We start from the raw sequence: 21,938 nt of genomic DNA on the forward strand, positions 1-21,938 counted from the left end.
TTATAAATTGTAAATTCATATTGCAACGTTGGCATAGAGTTGATAACCATCTATCTAGGTGCATGGCGTGTATGGACATTGACATGAAATTCATCATAATCTAAATAATGCAAATTCTTTAATTAAGTTATTAAATAAATATATAATTATGCTACTAGCTGTCCCCGCGCGCTTCGCTCCGCCTTAAAAAGTTTTCCCGTGGGAATTCCGGGATAAAAAGTAGCCTATGTTCTTTCCCAGGGTCTAGACCGTATGTATACCAAATTTCATTCAAATCCGTTCAGTAGTTTTTGCGTCAAAGATTAACAGACAGACAGACAGACATACACAGTTACTTTCGCATTTATAATATTTGTTATGATTTCAAACATCTTGTTTTAGCTACATAATATGTCATTATCATCAACCTATAGCAGTCCACGGCTAGACGCAGGCCTCTCCAAAAGCACGTCACTGCTCCCAGTTTTCTTTCTGTACTTATACGGCCGAACAAAAAGAGCTAAGAAGTGGCCTAAAAGATACGTTTATGGGCACGAATCACGCGTGAGCCGTTAATTTCTCGCAGCGTCTGTCATTGACAGAGATGGAGATCTATGGCATCGTTGACGAAACGCTTCGTATATGGCGTATAAGGCCGGGTCCAGACGAGTGTAACGTGCAATGTAATTTACCGTGTAATATAATACGAATTCTACGTGTGGACTTCACAACGAGCATTACAAGTAACGCTCGCCGTTGATCCATCGGCCGTCGGTTTTTCGCGCGAACATAAAAGCGCACATTTCACGTTACACTCGTCTGGACCCGGCTTTAGACGGAACGCTTCGTATATGGCGTATAATGGGAATGGGCGGCATACTGACATTTGAAGGCACGCAAAGGGCCCACAAAGGTGAAGATTCTGCAACCTATTCTGTGTGAACTTCTACCTCGCGGAATGCATTTCGAGCTAAGATTGTGAGAGTCATTGTGTATGTAGTTATACCATATAGGTATGTACTATATCTATGTGTATATTATGAACATAGTGAGACAATAATTTACGAAATACCGTGGCATATACAACATAAATAATATACCTATGCACTACTATGCAGGTTTATGCCAAATCCGAACAAATATTTTATTTTCGAAAAATGACGACGCACCGAGTCCAAAAATCCACTGGATTCTTTTTGTTTTATTGTGTGAGAGGAAATAGTTGGTAATATTTGGAATAACAATGAATAACAGCCATTAGATTCATGAGCAATAGGTGTCGGTGAGCCTGTTGTATGCGAGCCTATGAATCATGGACGGCACTGCCACAGGTGCATTGCAACAGTACATACAGATATAATACCATTTTGACAGTGTTTTGTGTTACTCTCAATTTAAAGTTCAACCCAAGGAGAACTAGCCATGAGTTGTTCCCGCCAGAGCGGCAATTTTAGAATTTGTTACTTCGACTTTTAATTCTAGATAGAATAGAATTCTAGAGATAGGTAGAAAAAAATTAATTAGCCTAAAGAGGTCCTGAAACGTGGCAGTAGATAGATTAGATCAGGAACTAAGTAATGAATATTCTGTCAAGTTAATAACTTTAAAAATATTGGTAAGTAAGTATAATATTTTCTTCCTTGTTTTAAAACCTTTCCTTGTGGCTGTGATAAATAGTTAGCTCTGCTCATATTATTATTATTATGTTGTGTCTTTACCATCTCGGGACCATGGGGTCCCGGACATTTGGAAGGCGTGCATGGGGCCGAAGCCAACATGTAGAGGCCCGTTTGACAACATTAATCTATATGAAATGTGACACCAACCGACGATTTTCCCTGTGCAGACTATAGAAGTAAACCCAAGGAAAATCCCCGGTTAGTGCAGGACTATTGTAGGATATGGAAAAAAATAATACAGGGTTATGGAATGGGGTGCTAAATGGACTGGGTAACTGGGACTATGGAAGGACTATGGCCCCTGCCTGGACCTATATGTTTCACATACGGATAAAAAGGCAGGGGGTGACTCGCACACACATTAAATGGGCCCCCCAAAACAGTCGCTAGCACATTACAGTGACGTAGCAACAAGGGGGCAACATGGCATGAGGTGCTGAGGATCGAGAGGTATACCAAGGCTCTCAGAGCAATCGCGGATGCCGGTCAAGACCCCTACAAGCACTTACTGGATATACATCCTTCCTCCGAGCATTTCTGCTCTAGCGGTACACCACTCAAGCCAGCCAATGAAGGCAAGCAAGAGGTGGGAGATCCTGTTCCTCGTCAGTGTTCACTCTGGACAACCAATAAAGGCAAGCCAGAGATGAGGAACAGGGGTTCTCCCCGGCATCGGGTGGGTGGGTTCGCTAATGCCCAACAGCTCGCCACAAGCTGCCCTGCCGCATTATTATTATTATTATTAAGCTTATAAGTATTGTATACTAACTAGTATTAAATCTTTTTTTTTAAAAGATGGCTCAGGAGTTCCTTGCCTCCGTTCTTCTCCTTAGACAGAAAGAGCCCCCCTTATCCGAACGGAGAGTAGTTTGTAAAAATTGACGTTCATCAGAAAATTTTATATTTTTACGATGAATAAAAAATTTTGAGTTTGAGTTTGAGTTTGACTTTTAAAATTGTTATCAACTAATCTATTTCGGTCTACGGCAAGAAACTTAAAACAAAGTTTATACTTACAGGTCGTATCCACAAGAAGCCTTCAGCTTCAAAGTCATATCCCGACTGTAGCTAACTATCTTAATCACGCAATCCCAGCTCTGAATGCATTAGCTTCATCGAGTCTCGAGCCACTTGTGTCGACTACTCGGGACGACTAGTTTAGAACTAGGATTATTTAAATACTAGCTGTTCCCGCGCGCTTCGCTTCGCCTTAAAAAGTTTTCCCGTGAGAATTCCGGGATAAAAAGTAGCCTATGTTCTTTCCCATGGTCTAGACCGTATGTATACCAAATTTCATTCAAATCCGTTCAGTAGTTTTGGCGTGAAAGAGTAACAGACAGACAGACAGACACAGTTACTTTCGCATTTATAATATTAGTTAGGATTAGGATAAGGACAGGCAGGAAGTTGGTATACAGGATGTTGCAATAGTGGTAGTAAGCTGAAACTCAAGTATCATTCAAACTTTTTTTTTATTGGGTATTTTTAAAGATGTAGTTAGATTAACGGATAGACTAGATACTTTTTGTTCTAGAATTCCCATGGGAAACCGTTTTAAAAACGGCGCCTTCGGGAAATATAGTCACGAATAATGAAGAAGTTCCAGTGACATAGTACGTATAAGGTGTTTTATTGTTTATTGTTCATTTATTTTATAATATTTGTGTAAGTATGTCTAAGGTGGCATTTTTAGGGTGGAGTTTTTCTTTGCTCACTCACGGTACTTAGTTAAGTAAAGTAGTACTTATAATACTTCAAGAATTAGCGCAATTATAGAGAATGCACTTTCTTAGTTGGCCTTCTACTACTAGACTCGCCGCGCCTGAATAGCAACGTAGTGTTGGGAGACAGTCGACGATAGGAGCAAAAAGTTGCGTTTTGTTTATTCATAAAAATAAGCTTTTGTCTGCTAATTTAAAGCGATAAACATATATTATTTGCATAAACATCAACAACAATTACAGCATAATAATAAAAACATCAAAATACGCAGAAAGTTTAATTATTGAGTAAATAATTTGGCTTAAAAGTTTTATTTAGAACATTACTTGACCTCTATACCTAAAGTCCTGCCCTTAGCATCAATTTTCATCGTGAACGTGAAGTAGATTTCATCGAGTAGTTTTGTATGAAAATATGAACAGCGCCCCTGGCGGTCGGTAGCAGAACTAAAATTTTCCTACAGAATTCAACGAGTAATTTTACTTCACGTTCACTATGAAAATTCATGCTAAGGGGGTCTGATTTCATCAATATCGTATACTATACACTGTCTCCCACAAGTGCAACCCTATTCTTTAACGTTTAAGAAAACTGGTCAAGAACGAATACCGTTAGAAATAATAAGGATGTGCACCCAGTGACCGACTGTCTTAGTGAAGTGTGAGGTTAGGTGCCAATTTCTCCATTGTCGGTTATCTAACCGACAGGGATTGATTTATAAATTAAACGTCATCTCCATACAAAATTCATGACAGATGTGTCAAAAGTTAACCAATACTCCCTGGTTATGCTCTAACCGAGAATGGAGAAATTGCCACTTAGTATTGCAAAGTTAATCGTTAGTTAGTTACACCTTAGTAACTATAGTGTTTATTATTTGAGTTGAGAGTTGACGACCGAATGGCGTAGTGGTTAGTGACCCTGACTACTGAGCCGATGGTCCCGGGTTCGATTCCCGGCTGGGGCAGATATTTGTTTAAACACAGATATTTGTTCACGGGTCTTGGATGTGCCCGTAAAATGGCAATAGGCCCGCCCCCTATTACATTGGGACTAACATAACACTCTGGCGAAAAGTGGGTGCAGCAATGCACCTCTGCCTACCCCGCAAGGGAGTACAAGGCGTGAGTGCGTGTTTTTTTTTTTTTTTTTTTATTTGAGTTGAGGCCAAAATGCAAAATTAAGGTCGCGTCCACGGATCAGAATATTAGCAACTAATAGCGTAAATATTTATTGCTCGTGAGTATAATTATTATTATGGAAGATATAATTCAACCGATACTCATCTCACTGAATACGGCAGCCGCGGCAATGAAAAGGATAAGTATCCAAAGGTTGTCTGGTAGAGATTGCTATAAGCAATAAGGCCGCCGTTGATAATTTTTGTTCTTGGTGGAAATAAAGTGTATTTTTTGCTTCTAGATTGACTTGCGTGCATAACACCATCATCAATCTATAAAGCCATCAATACGTCAAAAATATGCAAAGTGCTTAAAAATTTGATTGGATTGAAACATGTACGGATAGCAGGTGTAAATAAAACATCTTATTTTTATTTATTTTATTGACTTGATGCGGACTAAAACTGAAAACGTCATGTTAAGTTTTTTTAAGTTGAACTTATGATGTGCAGCGCTGTGATCAGCTAGTGTAGCGTTGCGAGGATCATTTTCAAAGGCTTATACTTATTCAGTTAAATACGTCACTCGTGGAGGCTACGTCCTGCGCACCCTCGGCAGTCAGCGACTGACCATAGACTAGAATATTATCGACTGACGACTGACTTGACAGACTAATCTTTTTATCATTTCTTAGCTTTGAATGATTTCGATTCTAAAGGAACATTTTTTTTCTATTCTGAAGGCACAAATTTTAATGCTGTAATAGTCTATCCCAAGTGTGTGCACAAAACAGAGGCTATAATATAGCCAGTAGCCATGTCCAGTACTTAGTGCTACCACTAGTATTTAGTGAAGGTATATTTAATTATCATCTGCCCGCAAAAGTAACACTGAATAAGTTGTTATTTTCATTACATTGTTATTTTCAATATAGGCAGCGGCTGTACGCACTCTTACAGCAAGTTTGCGTGCGCTACCGATATGTTTCTTGTGACCTGGTTCCTTTTATACACTCTCTTCAGATTTTATAATTGTAACCATTTCAAGTATTTTTGAAACGTTTAATCATTTTCATCAATTTAACCAGAGAGTTTCTGATCGGCCAGTTGCTTTCTTGAATAATAACAAAATTACCATGACTTTTTTACACTTAACACTTTAATATTAATTTACAGACCATTGTGAAAAAGTGTTCTTGATGTTCCTTCTTTCATTAAACATTATTGTTGTATTATATACCTATTATGATTTTATTATTCCCTAGATTTTTATTGTTCTATGATTGTTGGCTATGAAAACCATATACTTACTAAAACAACTTTACTATTTTACGGTAGACACAATCGCATACACAAGTAATCGTAAAGATATAAAAATTAAGTATTAATTAAATCAATTCAGAGTAGGCTGTCATCTAACCATTATATCCAACTTTTTTTTCAAACGGTACTGATTTGCATCTAATACGATACTATTACGGTAAATCCAGTGTTATGCAGAACAGTAAATCAATAAATTCATAAAAAGCCTAGAACAGCTCCTACAAGTTTTATGAATTTACTAATGAGGTAACATTACTGTTTTACTTGTGTCTGTGGACTCGTGAATTAATCTGGATCCATTCGTACGAGGCTTTATTAAATGGTCTTGATAGTTACTGTTTCTGTTTACCGTGTTTGAATAAAAGTTTTGAGTTATACGTGTGATAAAAAAATTAATTGAATCCGTCACCGTGTGTGTATTACATTTTTATTTCATCAAATATTTTATTGTATTTAGCGATTTTTCAGAATAAATTGTTACAAAATGTACATTGAATGAACTTATGGGACCATCTCAAAAGTATACCGCCGACTAAAATACTTCATCATCATTGTCAACATAGGACTTTTCTCATCCAGCCAGTACATGCTACCTCCTTCTAGGTTGTAAGTAAAAAACTTAAATTAAAAAAGTATAAAGTATCAAGAGCAGTCAGGCGCGAATGTTTTGCGCTCGGCTGGCGGCGCGCGCGCACCGGCCAGGTTCCTATCAGTCAGTTCTCTAGGTCATGTCCGTGCGTTTACACGTCTTCCACCCAATCGACGCCCTCCAATACAATAACAAACCTTTCATTTTTTCAGTCAACTTTTCTTACCAGCCGGTTCTGTGAGTAAGTTTTAAAAGTAAAAAGAAAAGTCGATTCCGAAAATTTGAATTCCGAATTCGCGCGCCCGTCGCATCGTCGTATCATCGAGGATCGGGACGTGATAGTGTTTTGTTTTGGCTGTAAATTAAAAAGTGAGCAAGTGAAAATACGATGTGAACATGAAGTAATTATACAGTGATTGTGCTCTAGATGGCCAGTGATCACGACACTTGTGGAATGCATTGGGCGACAGTGTGAGTCGGTGAGCAGTGTTTATTGAGTTACTTTCTTGTTCTTCTACCCTCCAGTAGTAATCTCATTTATGGCTGACTTTGATGTATCGTTTGCTCGAATGGAGATTAGATGTAGAAGTTGTGATGACAGCTGTTATTGAGTAAGTAGGTAAGTAATTATTTTTCAATTGGTAGATGTTGATATTATTGATGTACCTGACATATATTGTATGTACGTTTTATTCCCTATGTATGTGTAATTTATTCATTGTTTATGAGTACATGTAGGTATATCGTAGGAAATATTATTAATGTTTCTATCGTAAACATGGAGAAACATAGAGAAACATTGAGAAGAACTCGCTAAAACATAACTCAGACAGGGTCAAATAGCCAAAGACCGTTGGAAATTGAATCTTGGAATGGAACAAATTTTAAATTTAAATTAAGAATTCGAGTCCGTTGCGCTGCGGACCCGATTACCTCTGATTTGTTGCCGTTGAACATGCAACAAAGTTATATACGAGTTACTCTTCCCAGGTAATTCAGGTTCAAAGTGTTTTTGATTTTATTCGGTTTAATCCCCATACCCTACCGAATTCAATACTCAAATAACATTAAAAACTAAATTCACATCGGTCCTTGACCATCCTCATCCATCCATTACCGGCTACTTGTCTAAAAATCGTTGGTACAACGGGCTAGGGTTAAAGTCAAGTTGTTTTGATCATATTCAATACAAAATTCAAATAAGAAGTCTCATATAATATAATAAGAACATAGTACCTACAGTCAGTGCATCAAATGATCAGTGATAAAGTGATAACTAGATAGCCAACATTTTTATCTCAGCTAGGTACTTATTTACATTCTAGATTCTATCTCATGCAATGACTAAAGCACTAGGTATTATAGACATAGACAACAAGGACACGTAAAGAACGTGGTCTGAAACCTATTGTTTCTATTGTGTGTATATTGTTTAGGGAATTACTTCACTTGTGTTAAGAAGTGTAACAATGTTTAGTATTTCCTCTTAGATAAACAATATATACAAACAAGTTGGTGCACATAGCACATACAAAAACAAAAAAAAAACTGTCCGCTTTTTGTTGACGACCGAATGGCGTAGTGGTTAGTGACCCTGACTACTGAGCCGATGGTCCCGGGTTCGATTCCCGGCTGGGGCAGATATTTGTTTAAACACAGATATTTGTTCTCAGGTCTTGGATGTGCCCGTAAAATAGCAATAGGCCCATAAATAACAAATAAATAACATAACACTCTGGCGAAATGTGGGTGCAGCAATGCACCTCTGCCTACCCCGCAAGGGAGTACATTAGTACAAGGCGTGAGAGCGTGATTTTTTTTTTTTTTTGCATTTTGTTTACGACTTTTATGACTTAAACCATTTTAAATGGTTTAGGTCATATCTAATTCAAAATAAGAGCTCAATGGTAGAAGTGGGGTGTTATTTATTTGGTCGAGACGCTTCTTTTACACTTGCCTTACTGACAATATCATTTTCAAATATCATTTTCAACAATAAAATTAATTAATGAACGTTAGTTCAATTTCAAATACGTAATCGACATAAGTTGAGTAGGATGTACTACATAAAGTACCGGCAATATAGTAGGTAAATAGTCATCTATAAATTGAATTCAGCTTTAGTTTAAAACTGCAACTATGTAATAAAATGTGTTTTTAATGCACATAATCAATATGATGAGGACCACCCAAGAACATTAAATTCTAATGCAGAGGAAGTCCGCGGGCCCTTAGATCCTGTCGTCGGTAAAGGCGCATACACACTTGAGCTAGCTCTGGAATTAATAAACTAGAGGTAATGCTTACAAGCAAGCTAGTGTTTAAAAATATCATTGATTAAAATATAGGTTTACAATTAATTAACAGCTAACTCAACGTCCTTATACCGAATCTCAATTTCGATCATCAATGTAGCAACATAATTTACTTACCTAAGTAATTACTTTTAAAAATGTTGAATAAAACAAAAAAGCCTATAAATCATACATTTTGCTATTACCGGCACATTAAAGACATTAGAAGAATTATTTTACATATTTGCTCATAAATAAGTTTTACTAGGGACCGCAATGTAATCGTAACTTTACTATAAAGAGGACATCCAATGGATATTATAAAAGCATGTTTTTGATTTATGGTGATTGCTTGGTGTCTATCTTGGAGGTGTTTTAGATCACTACGTCCGTCATTACGTATAAATTTAATATGTAGTACTGTATAGTATACAGGGTATCCCACGACGATACCAAATGAAGAGGAAACTGTACCTGAAACCCTTGACTGTGGCAGTAAAAATAAAGAAAATGGCTTGTCTGTGTCACGCCTTAAAGCCCAACGACACAGGCGAGAGGTTAAATACTAAAGATACGATTAAATAATATTAAGATTAAATGGCTGTCTGCTCGGTGCAAACAGGCCGCAACGCAAGTCCATAAAATCACAGCATGTCATTCGGATTTAAACTCGAGGAAATGACATGTAACAGGCTTGCGCCACGCCGTCTTTCGTTCGTTTCTAATTTGCAAGTGTCTGTGATCAATTATTGAGTGTGAGTTATTCAATAATATTCACTGGGACCACTAAAACCACTGCATGTCCCCTTCTTAATTTAAAAAACAGTTTTAGATGTCAATCAAAAATAAGTATTACGAACAAACTATGTAGCGATCATTAATTAACGCGGATATTACATGGAAGTAATGCAAATGTGGACCCGGCTTATAACATATGGTATGGCAACTACCTATATGGCTTTTCATACAAAATGTCATTTCATAGTAAACTATCTAGACGTCATTACTTACTAATGATACAAAACATGATCTGGGAAAATGATTACATCAGTTATGTCATAAAACAACAATTTATAATTTACATTTGATGAACGAAAGCAAAACATCGACGATGATACAGGTATTCTGCCCCTACTTTCCAATCCAGTAATCAAGATTATATGCACTCACGACTGTAATCCCCGAAGGGGTAGTCAGAGGTGGCTCACAAGCGAGCCACCCACTTTTCGCAGAACATTTGTACTCACGTGATAGGTTGCGAACCATATCGCCGTTTTGGGATAAGTACAATGCACTTAGGATACTCATATAGAATCTTGATGTGCAGGTTTCCTCACGATGTTTTCCATCACCGTAAGAGCACGTGGTATTATTGTACTTAAACTCCTTTAAATAAAAACACAAATTCATTGGTATAGGCCAGGATTTGAACCCACAACCTCTCGATTGAGAGGACGAGGCCATTACGCCACCACCGCAGTAATCAAGACTTCATGAAAAATCATACTTATGTTATGTTTACGCGCATACGTATAGTGACCCTGACTGCACAGCATTAGCTGTCAGATACATACCCATATCACAGGCTCTGCCTAGCTTAGGGTCTGATAGCCGTGTGAGAGATGCACCCACATATTATTACTTAAGTAATTAATATTATTGTGAATATTATACGAAAGTTACAAAAATACTATGTTTGACAAGGTATACATCCTAATCCTAACTAATATTATAAATGCGAAAATAACTGTGTCTGTCTGTCTGTATGTCTGTCTGTTACTCTTTCACGCCAAAACTACTGAACGGATTTGAATTAAATTTGGTATACATACGGTCTAGACCCTGGGAAAAAACATACGCTACTTTTTATCCCGGAATTCCCATGGGAAAACTTTTTAAGGCGAAGCGAAGCGCGCGGGAACAGCTAGTAATTTATAAAACTTTATTTTACTCGAAAAAAAATTGATAATAATATTTACCTATGTATGGAAAAGGCCCGGATACTATTACGGGTATTCATTTTTGTAGTCAAATCAGACTATGATTATTTTACTATAAAATTACATAATATCTTACGGAGGCTCTGCAGGAAGTGTCTGAAACTGTTCACGCGAGTAACAACGTTCCGATGGGTTCACTTCGCTCCGTAATCTCCACTTTATGTAAACAAGTAAGCCGCCTAGCGACAGCAATAAATTACTATTTACAAGTCATTTTCAGTAATGAGCCAGTAACCTATTTTACGAATGAATAAGTTTATATATAAGTAAAATATAATTTCATTTCATTCAACGTAAAATGTAACAATTATTGCAAAGTTAATTGTCAAGATTATTATATAAGCCTACCACCATCTAGCAAAGGCTCAGTCACTGAGGATAGGAAATGGCGAAAGAAACAACATTTAATTACATAATTCATGAAACGATGTAATGTACTAATGTATGCTCTCTTAAGAGCATTAATTTTAAATGTAACAACCAAATAACTACCAAAGTGCTAAATTATATGGTCAACAAACAATATAATTTTCATAAACAGAGTTTCAGGACGCATGAAGGTCGTTTTAACACGTGATAAACTACTGCATTGTAAATAGTAATTTGCGACTTTGCTATTTAAATACAAATTATATGTTGTCAACTGCTCTTCTGTGTTTAACTCATAACTACGCGGTTACACTAGCCTGCAAAAATTTACACTACACCATTGAAGTTCCCTTTTTCCAACCCCCGACGTAAAAAGAGCGGTGATATTAGAGACTTTAATATACATAGTTGTTGCAAAAACGGTATTGTGTGAATTGAGAATATTTATACTTATTTATCGTAACTATACAACTCCATTCATAGACTCGACTGTACCTAATCCAATAACTACATAATTCAGCAAAAAAATACTGCAAGTTATTTCCAGAGCGGTTTTCCGGCAACATCCATAACCACACCCGCTTCGTACTACAGAAGCTACTAATTACACTTCACCAACACCTCGGTATCCTACGTTTCACATGACATGTCCTCTAAAAACACCTTACAACTCGGTATTAGAGTTTACTATAGCTTGGCTCGCGGGCCTTTTAAAGTTGAACATAGTATAGAATCCAGTACATCAATCAGTAGACTAGAACCAGGATATCTCCGACTTGAGCGTTTTGTTTTTAATTTGTTATGGCCACATTATCATAGACTAATTAGCTGTCATAGTCTATGATAGCCAATGTCAGTATTTTGTAAACAAATAAATTCTTCAACAATAATAGTTTATTAACACCGTAAAATAGGGATAGAAGAACAAGAAGTAACTTTCGAAAGCTGCTACATATTATGATAAGCAAGTTTAAAGAAAAACAAGAAGAAAAAGAAGTTTAATACAAAGAAAAACAACAATGTTTACAGGCGATCTCAGATATTATAGGTATAGTTAGAGAGAAATACTGTGTAATCTTGATCATTGAAGGATTATTATTCGATTCGACGTAGTTATTTATTATTTTTCTTATGTTAATAGATAATCTTGGAAACATTAAAGGAATCAACGAAATTAAATTTTCATTATTTGATTTGATAAAAATAAAGATTTGGATTTTCAAAATGATTAGTAAATAATTCTGTATTTACTCTCCAAACTAAGACCCATCTGTTCAACCCGTGCGTAACGAGCGCCCTCCTCTATGGTTGCAAAACGTGGAAGAAAACAGTTCAACCACTAACAAACTACAGGTTTCATTAATAGATGCTTTCGCAAAATGGCTCGATCCGGATCTTTATCTCCATCGAAAAATGTTGGCGCTTTTGTTCCCCGTCAAATATTGGGAATAAGTAGGTGTTACGTATATAAGGTTGAGTTTCGCTTGTATAAGTGCAGGTTTTGAGGAAAACACGTCTCTAAGCAACGATGATTAATTAGCAACTAACTAACCAACTATATACACACTGAATTTTGATGATACAAAATAAGTAGATGAGTAGTACAGCCGCACGGTGCGTTTTCAAATTTATACAAGAAAGCTAGGCACAAATAGATGAGTAGGTAAATAGTTTAAATCACAATAAGAACAAGATATAACAATCAACAGTAGGTAACAACATCGAATCAAACCCAGATATATATCCTCTTTTATGTGTAGTAAGTAAGAATAAATGGCTTTTAATTATGGCTCTCTCAAAACTATTAGGTAAGAGTAAATCATTGTCAAATGGACAGTCGTAGTGTAAAAAATACTCAAGTATCAAATCATTTTTATACTACACCTACCTTCAATAGACAGTGATACCACATATACTTTATTTGAATTATCTCTGCTTTCTTCAGGACACGCATTGGGTAGCCAGACTCTAACAAACGTAACGTTTCCTACACAGAGACTTCCTACTTCAGTTTCGGACGCCATATTGTAAACAAGTAATTATTTTACAAAATGACGATATTCAGCACCCGTTGGAGTGCCTAAGATAGTTTATTTCCCATAAGAATATAACATCAACATTGACTTCAAATGGGAATTTAACTTACCAACTCATTAATACCGCTCAGAAGGGGTAGTACGGGGCGCATTTAAGACGTGACAAAAGTTTTGCATCGCCCCGTCACTCACATCGCGCAGCTTCAAGAGTGAGTGCGACGGAGAACCTTTACACGTCTGTGCTACAGGGCCAGGTGCATTTAAAATAGTCTAAAATGTGGACATGAGTATGTGTAATGAAGTGCTTTGTTAAAGATTTTATATACCAACTAAGTACGTAACCCAACCTACCTGCTGAAAATACTTTTGTTTTATACTACCGTAGGTAAAAGTTTTAGTCTACTTATAACAGTAAATAATAACTGATACGCCTAGCCTATACGTGTAAAAAAAACAATATCTTACGCTCTATCGCTTTGCGATGTCCGCATAACAAGCATTAATAATTAACCAATAACTTTATAACAGTGTCGTGAGATGCCAACTAATAAATAATAGTGAAACTTTTAACTCTTGTTAGTAAACACTGTTGCGAATGAATACACAGGAAAGAGCTAAATATGCCTAAAATGCTGGTTGTAAAGTATGTAAGTACTAGGCATTTAGTTTTATTGTTTATTACCCAGTAAAACCATGCGTGCTGCCGATTTATTGTTGTCATAACGTTTACCGCTTTGATTTCTCTGTTACCGGCTGGTAATTATTGTAATTATTATAGCCACCAGTACAGTGTTATTATTTTATTGCACATAATTATAACACTTAAAACGTGAAGTGAAATGGTAGAAATGTTTAAACTGTCGCTGTCGTCTAGCGGGAAGACGTAAGTTCTTACTCGATCGATATAATACAGTAATCCCACTATACGCACCTATTTTGCGGGCAAAGAGAGTACCACTACATAAATATGATAACTGCACGCATATTCATGGTAATTTTTCGTGATGGGTCATGATGATGATGTGATGAATACATAGTGAGATGGGTCACCACCTATGAGTTTGATAATTTATATCTATAATCTCCGAAGGGATAGTTTGAGGTGACTTGCCAAATAGTCTCGCTTTACATTTGTACTCACGTGATAGATTGTGCCCCATACCGCCGTTTTTTGAATGAGTACAATTATATTTAACATAGTATCGCGTTGCAATCGCTGAATATTCTAGAATCGTACTTTTCTTCGCCAATCCTCTTGCATTCCTGTGGTGTCCCCGATCACGTCGAGTTGGCTGAATCCGTAATGTGGGTTGGTACTCCAGGTACGCCACAAAGTCGCTATGTCACTACATTTTTCGACCCAAATAGCAGCATATTAAAATTTGAAGAATGATGTGTGTCCTGCTTAAACCTTTAACAATATATACGAAACACATGGAGTGTAAGTGCAGAAGAAAAATCTCGAGTTCCCGTCACTTCTACCACTGAGATTATTTTGAAGATTTGTGACCTTATTCATACGGAAATGCAGTTTTTTGCCATATTTTTGTATGTAAAACACCATATTGTTCGTGTATGTTTTGCTTGAAACAGTATGCTGTTCTGTATGTACCTACTGGTATGTACCAATGCTACGTAAATGCCAGGTGATGGTAAAAGTCATGAAAAGGTCTGAGAAGACTGGCTTAAAACGGGTCAAGTACATGGATACAGTCAACTCAGACCAGAATTCACATACTGTCGTATCACAAGAACGAATGTGTAATAAACACTCACGAGCAATGAAAAAGTTCCAGTGACAATAGCACAAAATTTGACAATTTTGTAAGTAAGTGAAACTTTATCATTTGTTGCGAATGTATAAAGGTTATTTTTCACAGTCTGCCATCAAAATAACCAATTTTATTCGGACCCAACAAAGAAAGCTACACGATCGAAATCTAGTCTTACCAACGTAGCAGCACTAATTACACCCTACGAGCTACGAGCACTCTTTCTAACGCGTTTCTAAGTCCTAAGTCCACCTATCACTTTTACCTGCGTAATTCCTTCCGGTAAATTACAGCTGATGACCTATATTTATAGCAAAAACTTCGCTTGTATAAGCGGCCGCGTTACGGGTACGATGAACAAGTAGGCTAATTTGCATATTTCTATGTATTTAAACCTCAGATCGGAACATGCAATTAGAGAGAAATGTGACGAGCTGTTGAGTGGTGTTGTGAAGACGTGGTCGACAGTAAATCGCAAATCGCTAATGGATAATGCAAATAAATTTACGCAAATTGAAATGTTTGTTTGGTTTATTATTTACTTCGTGTGATAGTGGTAATCTGGAGTATAAAGTACAAAAAACTGAATTTTCACTACATGACTGATGAAATAATTGGAAAACGAAAGGAGGAATAATACTCAATTGCTGTTTTATCAGTTGTATTAATACTGAGCTTCTTTATGATTTCTGGAAAAGCGTATTTTTTGCAGGTATAAAAGCAACAGCACATTCTGTAGTGAAAATTATTGCTGTTAATGAAGTCCTCTATCACTACCACCATATTTTGTTCGGAAGATGAGTTACATGTATGTCCATCCCGTATAATATAATATGTAATGTATACCTACAGACACCAGCAATGACAAAATTTCAGTGACATATGGAATGGCGGGTGGAACTTATCCATTGCTCGTATGTTGTAGGTATGTATGATATCGTAGGGGTTGGAATTTTAAAGTACTTATTACTTATTTAAATAAATAAATATGTGCTTTCAAATTTATATTTCCTACTCTTCTCCCTACAGGGTGTGTCCACATTATGAATCTTTCTCCGGCACTGTAAACACGTGTTAATGGCTCGCTTTGTTCGACCGTAGTTTAGCCATTGTATCCCCAATTAGCTAATAACTTACATATTTGAACAAACACATATTATGTAGAGAGAACAGGGTACCTATTGGACTGTAATTTGTACTGTAACTGTCTAGATGTGGACTATTATGAACTGATGTTGATAATGATGACGCGTACCGTATGCAAGTCCAGTACAGATACATAAATAAATCCTTTAATAAGGGCTCCTAGGTTATTTTGCTGCAAGGAAACATTATTTTATTTTTTTAAAGGATTTAAGGTTACTTCTTTTCCATGGCCCATTCGATTTTTTCTGTTTATTTTTTTAAGTCACAAATATAGGATATAAATTTACAAAAGGTGGGCTTATTCCTAAAAGCATTATTTACCAGACAACCTAAGAGTACTAGTAACCTAAGAAACTAGTAAAAAGGTGTGCAAAAAAAATAGTATGAAAGAAAAAAGCATGAAAAACAATCTGTTCACTTGATAGTATACCACGCCACTAGGCCGCCGGCCGGCTGTATCTGAGTCAATCCGGGATTACGTACCGGCAAGTCTTCGCCCGCTCGCCTCAGTCTGACGCTAATATTGTTTAGTCATTTAGTCGGTGATCTGTTTGTGTTTACCAAGTATTTGGGTTGAAATATTTACACATATTATAGAGAGGTTTTTAATTGGAGTGCTCGTTAGTGATTTGGTAAATATTTATTTGTTAATTGCGAGTTTTGATTTGTTTGCAGTGTTTTTGGCAACCCTTTAATTTTCGGTAACGGCTGCTATTCTATTTCAGAGAGTATTTGTGTAGTTTCATATTTTATTCTCGCTTGTGTGAATATCTGTGTAAAGGAAAATGCTTTGTCGGAAATCAGTTAAACCGGTAGGCTGCGATACTCTTAAAACTCCATCTTTTGAGTTAAGCATGTTACATTCTCATCTTTGAAAATGAAATAAACTTCTTAAAAAAAACAGCAGGTATTTCCTAAAAGTTCTATAAAAAAACATGATATTAATATTTTATTTTTAGAACGTAAATTTCATAATAACACCTATAATAATTTATATAACTATACCTAGTTATTTTTATTATTTAATCACCTTCTTATACGTTACATTTTGCAAAAAAACACTATGATATCTGCATTATCGATATCACTTCGGATCGTGACAGTACCTCTCTTTATTTTAAAAAACCTAAAGCTAAGATTTTCCTACTTTCTCCGTTAAAAGAACAAAAGAGTATTCATTCGTATCTCACGATACTATTGTTTTTATTATTCTTTTTTTTATTTATTTGTCTACCTTTATTATTGTAGGCTGCATATTCTATACTTGCCTAACAACAAATATTATTATTATTAAATCGTCATCACATCCTAGTCCTCTCACAAAGAGTAGCGCTACACTCTGTCCATGGCCTACCTTATGTTGTGTCTAGAATTTCCGAAAACCGTAAAACAATAATGTTGTTCAGTTAATTTTCACTACCTTTCACTTTACTATAAGTACCTAATTACTGTACTTTGGCAAAACCCTGAATACTGTACAGCGAAAAACGATAATTTTCATACTTACTATGATTATTTACACATGCAGATACATTGCGCCCTACGTTTCATAAAAAACATTGCGGCTCTTCCGGCTTTTCTGCCATTTTAAAAGTCAGTTAACGGCAATAATGAAAACTGGCCATTTCCCGCGGTCAAATTCATTTTGTCTCTCAATGCAGTTGGTTCATTTTATTTGCATGAATTTTATTGCCACATTTGAGATATATAATGGCCTATGACAGTTTGTTTGCGGATGTGTCTGTGTATTGCAGTTGCCGCACCTAAACTTGTCAGAAACGTAGGTATACGGCCTAAATATATAGCCGAAAGTGAAACAAAGTATCTCGTGTAGTTTTAACCGTTTTGTATCAATGAACCTATTACCGTGTGAATATTATTCGTTCATCTAAATAAATAGTCAGAGTTAAGTACCCGATACCTATTTTAACTTAAAAGTTAAAACACAAATCCCTAACTAAAAACACTACTTACCTCAAAGATTTTACTGGATCCCAGTTAAAATCTGTTTCGCGTCGCCGCCACTTACAATTTAATTTAGCCGCATTCTCGCTGCAACACGCTGTATAATCTGTAACCCGCCTCGACGTGGTCCATCTATTTCAATTTGCAACAGTCGGGTGTAAGCCGGGGCATCTCGGGTTCGTCACGTCCCCAGGAGGGTCACTCTGGCCATGTAGCACGGGGCGCTAATAAGACGTGACAAAAGTTCTCCGTCGCGCTTGCTCTTGAGGCAGGGCGAAGTGAGTGAGAGCGATGCAAAACTTTTGTCACGTCTTAAATGCGTCCCGTACTAGCCCTTCCGAACGAACGAACGAGAATTGTCACGCAATGGGCACGACTAGTACAACGAGATAGACCCGTGGTTAGCGCAGGGCTCTGAAGCTTCTGAAAAACAAAAGTGCAGCGCTAACTAACTAGGTATATAGTACTCCATCTCTTTGTATTAAGCGTGCCAATTGCGAGTGAAATCTCGTTCATTCGTTCGGCGATTCAGAGAGTGACCCCCCAGATTTCAGCACTTACCGTGTTTTATAACTACGTAATTCTATACTTTTTACGAATATTATAAACGTAAAAGTTAAGTATTATATGGATGGATGAATTTAGGGTGTCCTTCCAGAATTAGCCTTCCTTAAGAAATGATACTGATAAAATATGTTAACACTGTACCTACATGTGTACATACACATAAAGTTAATCTATACTTGTCAAAGGCTAGCGGGGCTTAACCTGGTCAGAGGCACTTTAACTGCACTTAATTACCACTTATGGTGGGTTGCACCATTTAACTTTAACTATTACAGACGTCAAATCTCTTGAAAATTGATCTGTCTCGCCAAGAGATTTGACGTTTGTCATAGTTAAAGTTAAATGGTGCAACCCACCCTTAGAGTATACTTAATCTACAGAAATAAACATTCAGCGAGAGCGCCTGATTCTTATTGGTATGTAATATTCAGGTTGGAATTTTATCTCTGACTTTCCTGTTCTCTCAGAAAATGAGATTATTGAGCAGTACCACCATAGAATAACAAGTAAGATAAGATAAGACATTCTTTATTTGCACACAAAAATATGGACAACAATACAAAACTTAATCTAACACATATGTACAAATGGCGGTCTTATCGCTACAAGTACAGTCTATGGTACCACTATAACTACAGGGTGTCCCTCCGTTAAAGTGCGTATCCAAAAGATGCACACTACTGTTACCATACTCTGGCGAAAAGTGGGTGCAGCAATGCACCTCTGCCTACCCCGCAAGGGAGTACATTAGTACAAGGCGTGAGTGCGTGTTTTTTTTTTTTTTTACTGTTACCATTGCATTACAAGTGCACTGCGCCTGATTTTAAGTACATGCACTACTTATAAATAGTGTAAGAAATAAATAAAAATATTAAATACTCGTCAATCTAAACAACTGATGCTTTTAAAAAATATATATACACTCACGGGCAATGAATTAGCTCCATTCAGAAAATCATCAAATTACTCCTAAACGGAAAAAACTAACTTAATGATGCCTTCTGCAATATTTAAGTACATTTAACGGTATCAGAATATTCCTAACTATAAACATAAATTTAACATTTTGTTCAAATTTTCTACTGAATGTTGTAAAACTGTTTCTTTGCACGTGAGTGTATTTACGTTCTAATTTTGATCTCCTTACAAATTTTGTCGGTCGTGTAACTCTTTAGTATGGCGAGCAACACCCTGTATTAACACGGGAGCTATGTGTGTACAGCGCGACAAACTTATCTGTTCCGGAGAGAGTGAACTAAGTTGATCCATATCTCATTACTTACTTATGTATTATATGTATATTGATATAGATTAGATGGGTTTATAAAAACCGCAAGGGCAAATTACCACTACGGGAAAACATAAAATCTTATAGAATGAAGAAATATTAGACATTTAGAGCTCTCACCGGAACGGATAAGTTTGTGGCACTGTAATATTCGTGTAGGTAGCCCCTGCATTTCATTGGTTGCACAACTTCGGCTAACTCCGGCGGCAGTCGCTGCGGGATAAATGGAGTGCACGTATCTACGAAATTCAGGACGTTTCAATATGGATGAGCCCTATTTAATGTCAGGCTGAGACGTCCGTAGTCGCCATAATGTCGGTGGTAGTGTTTACTGAACTTTTTCACTTATTATTTTATTTTATTCTTTCAATCTAAAAGTATTTATATTTATGGGTTATCATGTATTGTAAACGAATCATTGTGGCTTTTTACCCGACTGCCGAAGGAGAAGGGTAATGTTTTTAATTTGAGAAATATTTTTTTAATGAAACCTTTATGATTTGATAACAATAACTTTATCTTTCCAATTTTCATGATTATTTATTTATTTATTTAAGAAAACTTATAGCCAACACATTTATTATATATAGTAAAAAGTAAAAAACAAAAAGCCAATTAAAACGTTTTCACTAATAGCTTACAAATTAAAAAAGCCAGGGAAGCCGCTGTTTGTACAACCAATTACGAATAAAATTAAAACCTACATTCTTAAAGGTAAGATAATAGCAACACAAAAAAAAAATAGATTTAGATATAATCTTACTTGATAGGTAAATTGCTGAAAAACTCAATAAGACATCAAGACAAGACTCTTTTTTTTCAGTGCGAGTATCTCTGCAACGTCCACCCCATTTCTTTTCACAGTTGCACCATCGATCAATCAGTGTCTTTAGTACAGAACTGACAAAACCTTGATCTTTCCCAGTATCCGCCTCTACTTTATGTGGTTAGGATAAGAGCGATTTTTTTCCGCCTCTCTTGATGAAGGTTTTCTCGGTATTCTATTTGACCATCGGCACTGTTTAAGCTTTAATGGAAAATGGCTGGACACTTTCCGGAAGATTTAATAAACTTTGAGAACCATTGATTTAGCTCTTTTATCAATTTTTTTGTTTCTTATTTCATTCAGTTACTCTTTGAATTCAAAGGGAAAGATGCTTGAGGAGTTTCTTTCGACATTTCTGCTCCTCAATGACTTAACCTTTGTGAAATGGTGGTAGACCATTGAACTTATATTACTAGCGGTGTAGTACATTATACATCAATGTGTTAGACTAATAATATTGACGATAAAACAATAATTCAAAAAATTTACGTTGAATAAATGATATTCTATTCTATTCTTGTATAAAACTTTGATAAGTTTAAAACATTTATGAAATGCTACCAACGTATGCAGTTAGCTCCGACAGGAAAGCTAAAATAAAATAGAAATTGCAATAGTTAGTCATGGAACTATGTTTTAATAAATGAACTTCCTAAGCTAATGAAACAATTTTCTCGGATATGAAAGTTAGTAGCGTTTAAAACCTAGGCTTAGCTTAGCTGATGGCTTATGTTATAAGCTTTTCCATTTTTAATCGAATATTACTGAGCAATGTTATGTGGCTTACTGAGCAATAAGTATAGGTATATAGGTATTAAGTTATTGACACATCTAGACTATATCAAGCCTATCTTGTAATAGTTGTAATGCTTCTAAGTGTTTCATCTTTTATTTATGCACTTTATTGTGTGCACAGTTACAAAAAGTTACATAGTTACAAGTTAAATAAGTATACAAAGGTGGGCTTATTGCCAAAATCAGCTCTTCTGTTATTGAAATAAGTACTTAATCATTCCTAATTAATTGTTGACCACTGTTTAACTGGAGCAATTATATTTTTACTTGTCTGAAACATATAAGTGAAAACTTGTAATTGGCTATCTATCATTATTTCAAAATTCTTATGTAAAACAAATTAGCTGCAAGTTTTCCTATAATAAATAAATAAATAAATAAAATGCAATTTCTTCCAACCAACCTTTGATCGGTGGAAAACTAAGGCAAACATATGATTTTCTTTTACTTGGACCAAAGGCTTCGGCG

The 21,938-nt window shown here is 36.1% G+C and overlaps 1 protein-coding gene across 3 annotated transcripts in view; it reads left to right on the top strand.

Moving 5' to 3' along the window:
- Window positions 1–6,538: 6,538 nt before the first annotated feature.
- LOC105393518 overlaps window positions 6,539–21,938 on the top strand; it is a 96,038-nt gene continuing 80,638 nt past the window's right edge. The window contains exon 1 of one of the 3 annotated variants that reach the window (XM_038108858.2): window positions 6,539–6,891. The gene's annotated coding sequence lies outside the window, so the exon portion shown is untranslated. Of the gene's footprint in view, window positions 7,032–21,938 lie in introns of all 3 variants that reach the window. The other 2 variants (XM_038108860.2, XM_038108859.2) reach the window with 2 other exon arrangements.

Source organism: Plutella xylostella, chromosome 17, assembly GCF_932276165.1.
Source record: "Plutella xylostella chromosome 17, ilPluXylo3.1, whole genome shotgun sequence".
Classification (NCBI taxonomy): domain Eukaryota; kingdom Metazoa; phylum Arthropoda; class Insecta; order Lepidoptera; family Plutellidae; genus Plutella; species Plutella xylostella.